The sequence below is a fragment of the Ambystoma mexicanum genome, chromosome 3p (assembly GCF_040938575.1).
Source record: "Ambystoma mexicanum isolate Mex_15411 chromosome 3p, UKY_AmexF1_1, whole genome shotgun sequence".
Taxonomy (NCBI): domain Eukaryota; kingdom Metazoa; phylum Chordata; class Amphibia; order Caudata; family Ambystomatidae; genus Ambystoma; species Ambystoma mexicanum.
Genome location: NC_090925.1, coordinates 200,574,169 through 200,588,215, shown reverse-complemented (window position 1 = coordinate 200,588,215; position 14,047 = coordinate 200,574,169). Strand labels below are relative to the sequence as shown.

The 14,047-nt window shown below is 47.5% G+C and overlaps 1 protein-coding gene across 2 annotated transcripts in view; it reads right to left on the bottom strand.

Annotated features, from left to right (window-relative positions):
• The window catches only part of USP5 (ubiquitin specific peptidase 5), a 1,083,475-nt gene that overhangs the window by 667,193 nt on the left and 402,235 nt on the right, over positions 1 to 14,047 (bottom strand). The window lies entirely within an intron of this gene.

Sequence of the window (14,047 nt, the reverse complement as noted above, 5' to 3'; positions counted from 1 at the left end):
GGCAAAGACTGCCATTATGAAATTTGGAGTGAAGCAGAAAAAGGGCAGTTTTAGATGGCATATTATGGATACGCAGATATCTTGTATTACCAACGCTATTTATTTGGGGTATCATCTCTCTGATCAGAATTCCATCAAGGTATGGACAGACATTATCAAATGCAAAACCAGGACACTCCTTTCGCAAATGAAAAGGATTTATACCCGGTTCTGCAAATTTTCATTAACTCCGTTAATTGAATTTATGTCCTTGAAGACTGAGAGTATCATTCTTTATGCACTAGATATTTGTTTGTGTGATATGTCTAATATGTTGGATTGTTTACAAGGTTCACTTTTAAAAGCAGCAATGTTCTTGCCTATGTCCATTCCAAATGCCATCATACGTCATGAATTGGGGTTGGTGGCACTATCGTCTAGATGGAAATGGAGACAGTTATCTCATTTTGCAAAAATGAATTATCCACCGACTAATTCGCTATATGCGGATTTGAATAAGATGCTGGGTACCCACTGTCCTCCTTCCTTTTATAATTATCAACTAAAAATGCAACAACTTTTAAGTGAAGTGAATATTACAGTGAATGATGTCCATCTTCGCCCGTGCCATGCAAAAAAAAAACTTTTTGATTTAGACTGGTGTGTAACTATTGATCGGATTATGACATACAAATCTTATGAAGAATATGGTGCCTTTGTTAAACAGCGCATCCCTCGCTATGCACATATCACTTTATTCCCCTGTGAAACTACCAGGAAGGCATATATTCGATTTAGATTTAATCTTTACCATACTAGAGATAGAACAAAGAACTGGCGAACAAATGCCACCACATTTGCTGTGGGATGTCGATTTGATGAGTGCAATGAACCACACGAAACATTGAAGCATCTCATACTCTATTGTCCCCATTTTAACAAAATACGTACAGCAAGATTTATGAAATTTGTTGATATAGGGTTTGAGGATTGCCTCGAGTTTTTATGGTCTCGCATGATGCAAGGAACTCACAACCGTTTAATTTATGAATTAGTAAGTTTTTGTAAGCATATAGAAAAAGAACTTATTTTGAGTGGAGAATGAAATGCCTAGTTGGTAAATTGATTGGTATATTTTCTCTTGCACCTGTATTTTTAATTGTATTTTAAAGTATTGTGTGCTAATGTAAAATAATGTAATTTCAAATGTTTAAATTTTTTTTTCTTTTTACATGGATTTTAACTTGTTCTTTTGCAAAGGTTCTACTCGAAATTATTCTTGTAAATGAACTAAATGCAAATAAATAATAATAAAAAAAAAAGCGATTTTAGAGCATTTACGAAAATACTTCTGTGGTACACGGATGGCAAACTTACTGTACAAGAATCCTACAAATTTGGACAATGTGACCGACGAAGGTTTCACAATTTTAGTGTTAGAGGCTGTTGACTATAAGTTCCAAGGTAAATGGTGGTGAACTCACCATAAGAACAGATTGTGAAGAGAAGAACACAAGTTTACAAATTACATCCTCTGCATATTGTAAGCATTAGGTAATACACAGAAAGGCACGGACAGTAAAAGGAGAAGAATAAAGGTCAACTGTAGTGAAATATAGTGATGACAAAGTCAGCGTGGTCAGATCCATGACGATGCAGATAGAAACGCTGGTAAGCATAGTTCAAATCGTCGATGAATGTTTCCACACTGTTTCAAATGGGATCAGAGCAGGAAATAATACAGTAAATGTAAGACAGGCGGCGTGCAGTAGTCATGTGGGTGGGAATGTGGAAGCTAGAAGGAGAATGCTCTCACGGAAGGGACAGGTCGACCGTAGACATCGGTGACAGGGTAAGGTGCTCGGAGATAGCTCGGTGACCACAAATGCACAGATCTTACCCGAGTTAATATCAGGAAAGGCCAGGACGTGTGGGCAATGTGATTTGCCTGCCCAACACATGCCTAATGTAGGTCGACAACTCCCCGGCAAGGACAGGGAAACGACAGGAATAGCCCTTAGAATCGGCCCTTTGACACCAGGCCCGGCTACACCTCCCGGCTTGGCTGGACCTCAGTATTTGCTGGGGTAGCAGCCAATCGGGCTGCATGGTCTTGAGGAGTGCCTCTAGGCAGTCAGGCAGAAAAGGCAGATCAGAAGAAAGCACTTTGCATCTAGTTATTCATGCACATTACTTCTCATGCACATTTACTTCTTACAATCGGGCAGTTAAAATAGTTTCTTCCTGTGCTACTACATGCATTACTGGTCCAAACATATCCATTGAAGCTGTGAGGGTGAAAGCAGGGGCGCAAGATTCTACATGTCTTTTTTCTGGGAGTATTTGCCAATTTTTAGGGAATCAAAGTGGCCGATACACCCATTATCTGTAGGGCTGGGAGGAGGTGTTCGCTGCACCAAGTCGGATATGTCTGAAATGTACTCACTGCATGATGAGCCTGGGCATGTTAAAGCCATTCCCAAGAAAACACATCTGGCAAAGCCTTTACTTCCCTAGGGATAAACTACAGATGGGAGTGGTTGTATGTCAGAAGTGCGCATTTGTTGAGTTTGCAAAAGCCCCCTGAAAAGCGAGCAAAATACCTTGCATTATTTGGTTTCCTCATTTCTGTTATGGTTACCAAACCCCTAGGCTTGTGTGTAAAATGTTTAAGGACACTGTCTATCGGCAGACTTTCGAGCTTTCTTGAGGGTCATGTTGAGCTAAGTCATGTAGAAACTATGTCCAAGAAAACACTGCGTGCAAAGACCCTCTACTTACTCCCCTTTGTCCTGACTGTCCACAAATGGCCAGGTTCTATAGATGGGGGAGCGGGGGGGGGGGGGCTAAAGCTGGAAGGCAATATGTGCACTTTTAACTGAGGGTGGGATTTCTTGATGTTCTACTTTAATACTTGAATGCCCTTTTTTGCATTTGCCTAATATGAGGTATTTCTGCTTGACAGTGCTGGTTGTATGTTAAAGGTATTTGTACCGCACACTGTCACCAACGGAATTGGTCCCCAGGCGCTCTGGCAGATCTGTAAACTATGAGGGCGGTGCGGGGGGGGTTAGTAAGGTGAAGAGGGAGTAGGATAGTGAGAGGAGTGGTGTTCTGCTGGCAGCTTCAGCTCGGTATACACCAGATGCTGAGCTTTGGTGCAGGTATTGGATCGGTGTCAGTCCGCGTGTGCTGTTGCTCCGGCTTATGGGTTGTTGCAGTGTTGTGAAGTGCGTGCGGCTTGTGGTGCGAGAGATGGTTGTGTGAGTTTTTGAGTGAGATAAGTATGCAGAGTTTGAAGTTATATTGGTTAGTGGGTTACCTGACCTTTAGCATGCTAACATTCACAGTATTGTTTAAGTGTGGCACCCGTTGGTCTTCACAATCCTATCTAGATGCAGCGCAGGCCATTGTTCAGAGATCTATCTAGGTGTGGGCATGCCAACATTCACAATTCCCTCTAAGTGTGGACATGCTAATATTCACAACTCTATCCAGGCGTGGACATGCCAACATTCACAATTCCATCTAAGTGTGGATATGCTAATAGTCCCAACTCTATCCAGACGTGGACATGCCAACATTCACAATTCCATAATATTCACAATTCTGTCTAAGTGTGGACATGCTAATATGGGAGGTAAGAGAGTGGCAGGGGTTTTCTGGAGTAGAGTGATCGCTCTACTCCCTACCCATGCCACACTCACGGTTTTTGTTGGTGTCTGTTAGCAGCTGGCTTCCTTGGCGTCCCCTGCGGACACCTGCAGACACCTCTTGGGGCCGTCCTTTGCCTCGGGGTCCTTCGCCGCAGGGCTGCCGGGCAGAGGGCTGCCCTTGGATGTCCTTGAAGTGGGGTATGGGGACCAATCCGGATGGCGTGGGCGTGTTGGGAGGCGGGCACAGGGGAACCAGGAAGCGGGTGGGCTGGGGAGAGGGACCACGCGCCGAGTGTGCTATGGTGCTTTTAAGCACTTTTGCAATATTGGAATTGCAGGGCTTGGGAAGGTGGGAGTCAGGAGACCTTACCTTTGGCCTGGGTCACTGCAAATGGCGGAGAACGCCGGCTGCAGACCTGCACCACGGCCTGTTTTTTTTTTATAAAAAAAGGACCAATCGGGACAGTGGGGAGGCGGGCACAGGGGAACCAGGAAGCAGGTGGGCTGGGGAGAGGGACCACGCGCCGAGTGCGCTATGGTGCTTTTAAGCACCTTTGCAATATTGAAATTGCATGGCTTGGGAAGGTGGGGGTCAGGAGACCTTACCTTTGGCCTGGGTCACTGCAGTCAGTGTATGTACACTAAACCTCCAGGATAAAGGACACTCGGCAGAGGTCAGGAGCATCACTGTTCCTTTCTCACTTACTCTTCCTGGGCATGTGTTCCCACTTTGTGAGCACAACCTGGACAATTTTAAAACATTTTGAAAATAAATGTTTTCCTGTATCTGTAGAAAAGCTTAATACTTGCCACATATTTTTTTGCAGGGTTAGGGGGGCTGTTTCCATGCAGTATGCATTTGTACGATTTGTTGTGGCAACTGCGCTCCTAATCCTTTCACTTTGCTTCTTTAGGTCACCTGTGCCATAGATGCCATCCTTACAGCAGACTCTGCCTCTCGCAAACAGGAGGTGCAGGCCCGAGATGGGGGAAGTGTGACAAGTCTCACGGCACGCCTTCTCACTGAAACAACTTGAGAACACACCTCGTATCCCACCATGGTGAGTGTTGTACACTCCAGAAGCCTCACCTTTTATACAGTTCCAGCACACACTCCTCTGCAATCTCTTTCAGCATTTTACGGAAAGGGGTGTTTGGCTGTCCAATCAGGACAGCAGGACTCCCTTTGGGAGCTGGACCTATTCAGATACTCTGGCGGACAAAGGACAGAGGGGTGGAAGACTCTGCCCAGACACTCTGGAACCTAGGCGAATATGTTGGAGGAACATCCAGTCGAAAGAACGTTACCAGTTGGTAAGTAACTTGTTCTTCAAATGGATTGTGTCCGCCATGTATTCCACATCTTTGACAGACTCTCAAAGCAGAACCAGAAAGTGGAGGAGGGAGAAGATTTTAGCATACCCAATCAGATGGCAGAATAAAGAATCACCTTACCAAAGGCTATATCTGGACCATGGATCGTATCCAGGGAGTAATGTTTCACAAAGGTGTGGATAGACGCCCATGTGGCTGCGTCACCAATATTCCTAATAGGAACTCCCTTCTGCAGGGCTGTGGAAGTAGCCACGCCCCTAGTGGAATGAACACGCAACCCTTCAGGAGGGTCCTTGCCCGCCAATCGGTAACATTCCGTTATGGTGAGGATAATCCACCTGGACAAGGTCTGTTTGGTAACAACCTGGCCAATCGGTGTCCAGCATACCCCACAAAGTTGATTGTCCACTCTGACCCTGGACATCCTAGAAATATAAAAGCTCAGAGCTCTCCTAGGGTCCAACCTATGGAGTCGCTCCTCTTCCTTACAAGGGTGAGAAGGAGGATAGAAAGACGGAAGAACCACTTTCTGGCTTAAATGAAATTCAGACACTACCTTAGATAGAAAAGAAGGACATACTCTCAGTACAATCCTATCCTTGTGGAACACAGTAAAGGGTGGCTTAGATGAAAGTGCCTGCAATTCACTCACTCTGCGAGCGAAAGTAGCCGCAACCAAGAACACTGTCTTGAAAGACAAGTCTCAAAGGGCAAGAGTGCAAAGGTTCAAATGGAGCACACATCAAGAATTTCAAGACCAAATTGAAATCCCAAACCGGCACCTGAATCTGGGACGGCAGGAACACATTAGTGAGTCCTTTAAGAAATTGGGAAATCAAAGGAATCTTAAAATAAAAACATTCTTCAGACGAGCGTTTGAAGATAGACAACACCGCCAGGTAACACTTAATGTTACCTACTTGAAGGCCCCTGTGGGCCAAAGAAAGCAAGAACCATGGGAATGGAACACTGAAAAGGATCAACATTTTGTCCTCTGCACCAGTCGCAAAACGTACGCCAACGGTACAGGGATTTTGTTGCTGGCCGCCTGGCCGAAAACACCTCCATCACGTCATTCGGGAGGTCTCAATCCTTATACCTCAACCTTCCAGATACCAAGCGTGAAGGATGAGAGTCCTGAACTGTGGATGGAAAACCTGACCCGCCCTCACCCCCTTGCGCGACAGCAGATCCTCTCGGTCGGGGAGGCAGCGTGGAGGGCAGATGGACATTTCTAGAAGGTCCGGGTACCACACTCTCCTGGCCCAATCCGGAGCAATGAGGATCATGTGGGATCCGAACCTCTGCAACCTCCTTAACCCTTGAGGAATGACGGGGTCTGGCGGAAACGCATACAGAAGCAGGAATGACCAATCCACGATGAAGGCATCTCCTAAGGCACCTCTTGGAGAAAATTCCCTTGAGCAGAATCTCTCGCACTTCCGGTTGGCACTGGTCGTGAAGAGATCCACCTGTGGGGTTCCCCAAAGGGTAAAGATCTCCAAAAGGACTTCCTGAGCCAACTCCCACTCGTGAGAGACTGTGCTCTGCCTGCTCAGAGCGTCCACCGCGCAGCATTCTCCTCTCCGGCCAGATGAACTGCCGAGAGTGATATTCCCTGCTCGATTGGCCAGAACCAGAGCTGCATCGTCTCTCTGCACAACAGTAGTGACCCTACCCACCCCCTTTTCTGTTGAGGTAATGCTGGCCACTGTATTGTCCGTCATGATCAGGACACACTTCCTCCGCACAGACAGCAGAAAAGCCTTCAGGGCCAGCCTGATGGTCCTCAGCTCTAACAGGTTGATGTGGAGTTTTGGACTCCAACGGAGACCAACGACTGCTGGCGTTCAAATATTCGGCATGAACTCCCCATCCTGTGAGGGAAGGGTCCATTACAACTGTCACCTCTGGCCTCGTTGGCCCACCACAGCAGATCCTGTGAGACCGAGAGTGGAATCTGAACAGGATCCGACATCTTGCCTTAGAATTGTGACCACTGCATCTTGTGAAACCATTGCAGGGATCTCATCCTCAGTCTGGCCTCTAGCACCAGAAAAATTCAGGATGCCATGAGGCCGAGCAACCTTAAGAATTCGAAAGCCGGGAGACTCTGGGCATGTTGAAACTTGGCCACTATCTGCATAATGTGATGAGCCCTCACCTCTGGGAGGCGAGCACTTCCCCAAGGATGTGCCCAACACAGCCCCGATGTACTGGAGCTGTTGGGAAGGTGTCAGATGTGACTTCTTGAAATTGAGGGAGAAGCCCAGCTTGTGGCGGGAGCAGCATGTGAGACCTAGATGATCCATTGCTTGCTCGGGAAAAGGCGCGCAGATCAGCCAGTTGTCCAGGTAGAGGTAGACGTGAATCCCCCCTCGCCGGACATACGCTGCCATCACTACCATAAGCTTGGTGAAGACCCTTTGGGTGGCGGTCAATCCAAATGGCAGGACCCGAAACTGAAAGTGCAAGTCACCAGCCGCAAATCTCAGGTACTTTCTGTGCTTTTGATGAATCGGCACATGAAAGTAAGCATCCTGTAGGTCCAGAGACACCAATGAATACTGAAGTTGAAGGGCCTGGAGGACTTGAGAAAGAGTGACCATCTTGAACTTGTCTTTCCTGAGAAGTTTGTTCAACCAACGCAAGTCCAAGATGGGTCTCAATCCCCAGTCTTTCTTTGGAATCAAAAAATATGGGAAATACCATTCCTTGTTCCTCTCCGCTACAGGCACAAGTTCTATAGCGCCTTTCTCCAGCCGGGTCAAGATTTCCTGCACAAGGAGCGGATCTGGAAGCTTCAAAGAGAGATTCCCCGGTGGATTGACATGAGGCCGCTTTAGGAAGGGAAGGCAGTAGCCGCGGGCTATTGTATCCAGAACCCAAGCATCCAAAGTAATAGCTCGCCATTCTTCGAGATGCTGAGACAGTCTGCCCCCAAACAGCGAATAATGGGACATGGCATCATGCTTGTTTTGGAGCGGTTGCGGCAGCGCCTGAAGGCAAAGAGGCAGCTGCCTGAGCGGCTTTGGCACCCCTATTTCCCCGACCACCACGGGTACTTTTACGCTGACCCCTTTGACTGGCGGCTCCTCTCGCTCTACCTAAGGAGGAGTAGTAACGAAAAGAACCTCCCCTCCACTGCTGTCCCCTAGGACGAAAAGGCAGAGATTGAAACAGAGCTGCGCTCAAAGATTTTGCTGCAGCTTTTGAGGTCTGCAACCTCTCAAGGCTCTCGTCAGCCTTGCTGCCAAACAAATGTGCGCCATCAGAGGGCATGTTGAAAAGACGGGCTTGCACATCCGGCGCAAAACCCAACTTCCGCAACCACACAAATCTGCGTATAACGGTGCCCGCAGCCATAGACCAGCTAACACTGTTGGTCGTGTCCAAACCCGACTGAAGGGATTTACACATGGCATCCTTGCCATCCTGCATGAGAGCAAGGAACCCATACCTTTCTTCCCCTTCAGGAATATGCTCAGGCGCTAGAGAAACACAATTCTACAGAGTGTGTGAAAATCTTGCCAAGGCACAAGTGGAGTTGGCTGACTTCAACGCCATACTCCCCACAGAAAACACCATGCGTGCCCAACCGTCGAAGTGTTTGTCATCCCTATCAGGAGGGATGGTAGGGTACGCCGCCTGCCTCGAGGTGGCCGTAAACGCCTGAACCACCAAACTCTCGGGAGTGGGTTGAGATGAAAGGTAGCTGGGGTCGCTACCGGAAGGGCAACATTTTTTAGTTAACAATTTATTAACTGCCGGAAGAGATTCCAGTGTCTGTCAAGAAGCTGCCACCCTCTTCTGCAATGTCAAATGAAAAGGTAACACCGGGTCAGAGGAGGGACCTTGATCCAAAATATCCGTTAAGTCATCCTGGACAAAAGCTTCAGGAGGACTGGACCAGCTAAGATTCTTCGTGACCCTAGCCATCAGTCTCCTGTAGGATGACTCAGCATGAGCCCCAGGCTCAGGCCTGCCAAATTCCACCTCAGGAGAAGTGTCCAAGCCACTGGCATCATGAAGAGATTGCCTCAACTCTTCCAATTGTCTGTCTCCAGAAAAGACAGCAGCCACATCAGGCTCAACAGGGTAAACATCGAAGTCTGACCTCTCCTCCTCCTCCTCATAGATGTCATTCAGAGGCAGGTAAAAGTCCTGCCTTGGGACAGAAGAGGGTCTGGAGTCCTTAACAGGCCCCACAGACTTGGAAGTAGCTTTCCTTGGAGGATCCACAGTAGCAGGGATCGCCATCGGTAAATTCCAGCCAAAAGGCCCCGTCGATAACGGCGCCGAGGGCTGGTGCAAAGGCAAAGCGTCGACATCCGTATTCGACGGACATGGCACGGGCAGCGTCGGCCATCCTGAGCCTTGTTAGAAAGGGACCTCAAAGGTTCCCGATGGCAGTCGTGCCGAGGACCCGAGCCCGAAGACGTGCGAGCCACAGATCAAGACCGTTACTTGCCGGCTTCTTCCAAAGGCGCGGATGGAACAGTGCCCTGGGATTGGAAAATCGCCAGCATCTGCTCCCTGACGGAAGCCCATTCCTCCAGAGTCGAGGACTTAGTCGGACATGCCCCTTTCCTCGCGGCCCCATCCTCCGAGGAGGACGGGGAAGGGAACCAGTGACTGCGCTTCCTGGAATGAAGGACGACGAATGGCAGGAACCACTCGGGACCGAGATCCCCAGGACTCCTTCCGACACGAAGAGTCACCTCTCGAATCATCGGTGGACATCCCCTTAGAAATGTTACAGGGCTTACTGGGATTAGAACCCCTACCTACCTGAAGCTTCCCCTTATGCTCCAACGATTGGCATTTAGAACAGTCGTCGGTGTCATGACTCTTGCCCAGGCACCACAAACAAATGCAATGCAGGTTGGTAATCGACATCTTAGACTTGCAGTCCCGGCAAGTCTTGAAGCCAGACCGCGGAGCCGGAGGGGTCGAAGAAGATGACATTCACGAGGAATACACGAAGCACGCGGAGTCTCCGAAGCAAACACATTTGCGGGAAAAAGGGAACTGAGGCTACAGGCGCTGTGCGTGCTATTTATAACATCCGGTGGCGTCACCCTCGACAGAGGCCTTTGAGGGACATCGACCCGATGCCATCGCCGCAGGACGCCCTTTGCCAATAAAGGTTGCAAAGTACACAGCTGTGGACATTACATGTCAAAGATGTGGGATACGTTGGAGGACACAATCCATTTGAATAGTGTTTTCTGGCAAAGGGAAAGTAAAAAACAGAGTTTGATGATGCACTCACCAGGAGGCCAAGAAGAAAACATCTCTTTACTCAATTATGGGGGGATAAGGGGAGGAGAGGTGCGATATTGGTAATGGAGGAAGAAGGGAGCCAGTACAGATGACTACCAAAAAAGATAAGGAAACGGGAGACTGATGTCAAAGTATTGTGAGGAATTCGAGGGTATCCTCCCATCTAGTCCCTGGGATCTTCCCCTCAGGTGCCCAGGTAAAGGCCAACGCTTTTGGATCCTGAACCCTGGGGGTGGATATGCGTGGAGAATCACCTGGGTGGAGGGTCCTTGGGGAGTGGGAGGAGCACATCTTCAGGTGAGACCTGGTATCCCCCTTTCCCGTATGAGAATGAGTCCTACTCTCTCTCCCTGCCTTCGTTGGGTATTTTGAGTCTTTATCCATTCCACACACCCACTGTCCCACAATCATATGCCTTTAAGACGAAAATGAGGAAGAGGCAACTAGGAGTGATGCACACTTCTAGACAATTTCACCACGGTGGTACTGAGATGAGGAAGAGGACTATGGAGGGTCAGGTATGTCCATTTAAATGGTAGAATGCAAAGGACTTGCACCTGAAACCTATTGAAAGGCCACAGGTGCTTAAAAGGAGAGCCCAGCAGCATGACAGGGGGAACCTGCCTGGTGAGAAAGACACAGATGCGAGGGGTGAGAGAGGCATACTACCCGAACAGGCCCCAAGAAGGTCAGAGCCCTTGCAGTCCCTGATGCTGTGTGTTCCCAGCTGGAGCTGGGGGAACACAGAAGACTCAAGTGGGGTGCTGCCGCAAGGTTCACCGGTGGCAAGCGCTGCTCGCTGACGCTCCGGACACGTACCCGGGAGTGAAGTGGAAGCCGGAGAACAGAAGGAAGGTGCCCAGAGGAGAAGACAGCCCCGGTGAGTGCGAGACAAGGAATACTTGTAACAGGGTGCTCCAGGGGCAGGAAGCTGACATTGGCTGTTAGCGATCAAACTGAAACTTATAAAGAATTGTGTTTGGAACCTGAATGAGAGAACATTGAATCCTGAAGAAGCTGTCAAGTATTTTGTGAAATACAACATATATTGAATACCGAACTAAAGAGAAGATATGGAAATAATGTGAAATTACAGCACAAGTGGAAAACGAATGATGTCCTATTGTGAAAGTAGTGAAAACTGCTAAAAAGCATTAAGGAAAATAGTGAAAGCTGTTAGGGAGAATTCTCACCCAAGTGCTAAATTCACTCTACCTTAGAGCCCTCCAGCTCTTTTGCTATATTTTGAGGCTTTGAACTTTGCATTTTCAATGTGTTTTACTTTTGTGTTCTTTGGTTATGAAGTTTTAAAACTACTCCATAGGCATCATCTTTTTCTGTGTGTCACACAGCACCTTCAGTGCAGTGGCACAGGGATGTCTTTCAGACTGCCCAAGGTTTAAATACCTTTGCTGTCTCCCAGAGCATGTAAAGTTAAATTGACTTTACTAGTCTCTTTAAATTTACAGACCCAGCACACACTATCTTCCTATAGAGTGCTGGAGGGGTTGCCTAGCATCCCCTGAGACAAAACACTCAAGTGTTACACTTTCCTACTTGAAATGACTGGTGATAGTGGTTTAGATCAAACTACCATGATTTTTCCCGACCGCGAACAACACTAGCTAAAAATCGGGTCAGCCATGTTTTCCAATATGCCACCCAAGACCGATCTGTAAAAAACAGATTCCGGTCAACTTTTTTACTTTTTTCACCATTTCTTTTAGGAAAAGTCCTTCTTGTGTTTGTCTCTGCGCGACAAACCAGGTTTGGTCCCTTTGTTCGTTGGCCTTTGGCGGACTTCAGTGCTGAAGCCCTCCTCTGGCGCCTGCGTGTCTGGGATGGACAGGATGTGAGGGAGGTGCCCGAAAATCCCTGTGCTTAGTCTCCTAGGAGACCTAAATGTACTCTGGCGTGATTGGCCGGGTGGCTGTTCGGCAAGGACAGCCACCCTGCTGTGCGAGTGACAGCCAGGCTGGAATGAATGAGGGAAAACTGTTTAAAAGCAGATGTCTGCGACTTGGAAAGCAGAGTCGACCACTGGAACAAAGGAACCGAAGACGAGCTGAAGGAAGAGGACTGCTGCAGCTCCTGGACAACCGGTGAAGCCCTGATGCAGGTCCGAATTGCCCGAAACTCCATCAACAGAGAAGCCCTTCAAGGTTAACTTCTTCCCTTGAGTTTGGTGGGAACAACCAACTCGCAAGCCACCTGGACATTGTCCCCAACCTGGTCGAATTTTCTTCAGAGTGCTGTTGAAAAACGGATAGCCAGGTGGAAGGAAACCAGCTTGTGGACTTTAAGGCACTCACACCTTAAACCAACGTTTTGCCAAGCTTGTAGCCTCATCCCTGGGCAGTGCAGGAACCTCCCGATGTCCTCCTTGTCCTCACGACAGAAGCTCAAGAACAGCAAGATCTGCTCGAACTGCCAGGAACAACTGCCTCAGCTACAGCTCTTTTTCACTTTAAAGGTACTGTGCAAACGCAGTCTGGAAATATTTTCGGCCACAGTGAAAGTTTGTGAAACTTTCCTGACTTCGAAGGCTTGTCGTTCCCTAAACATTTGTCTAACATTTCGCCTAGCCAAATTCTTCTAAACTTCGTGGCAAAGACTTAACCGTTTACTACCAGAACTGTGCTATCTATACAAAGACTCTGAACCATTGACTTTGGCCCAGGCCTATGAACTGAATTGCTGGTTGTAGTTTACTGAAACCCTTTGCCCTGCCTATGAAAGTATTTGGGCTGGTAATTTTCATAACCTTGTCTTTTTACCCCTTTGTAAAGTATCTGAAGTGCCATTTTGCTCCCACTTCAGGGGAGCTGAATTTGTTCAGTAACTTATTGGTTGTGTATTTGTAGTATATTAGTATATGATATTGAGCTGCTCTTGCTAGTGTAATGTTTTTGAAACAGACTGTGTAAATAAATGTATATTATTTTACCAAGAAACCTTGAGTGTTTGTTTGAATCACTGTATTTGTTGGTCCCATGCACAACTTGTTTTACTGCTCACTCAACTTTTGTGATAGGTCTGGCTGCTCAGCCACTGCTACCACATAACTGTCTAGTACAGGCTTGTACAAAAGGTGAATTTGTACTGACACTTGTAATCTTAATTGCCTGTAGTGTTCCCCAAGGGTACTACAGGTGATTCTGCCTAACAAAAGCCAGTAAATTAATACTTAAGAACCAAGTGAAAAGCAAGTCTGAATGACAAGTCAAATATTTGTGAATTAAGTTAAAGAAAGAGTGAAAGACAAGTTGCTGAACGTGAATGGACAATGTGAAAGCTAGTGGTGGAAGAGGATATACACCACCGAATAAAGAATACAATTTGTGGCAAAGCCACAAGACTGCCAAGGAGACACCACAGCATATGTTTATTACTGACACTGGCGCAAGGTGGAAAGCCTGTGTTGATCAAGGAAAACCAAGAGCATCACAAAGTGCCAAGGGTTATCGCTGGCGTGACCTGTGATGGGTGAACCGTGTGGTCTGACAGCTCCACTTAGACCGAGTAGCCCGACTTGGGAAAGAGCCAAGTGAAGCCAAAAGACAAAGACTGATAAAAGTGTTGAAGTAAAAGAAAGCATCAGAACTGTTGCAGAATCTAAAGTATTAAAGGAAACTGGAAGTATTGTTGAAAGTCAAAAGACTGGAACTGCGTTGAACTTGGGGGGGGAAGGGAACCCCAAGCCTTTTTGTGGAACTAGTTGAACTTGGGGAAGTTGAAACAAACCAGAGCTGGAAGAAGCTCAAAACCTTATTTTGAACACTGTTTCGTTT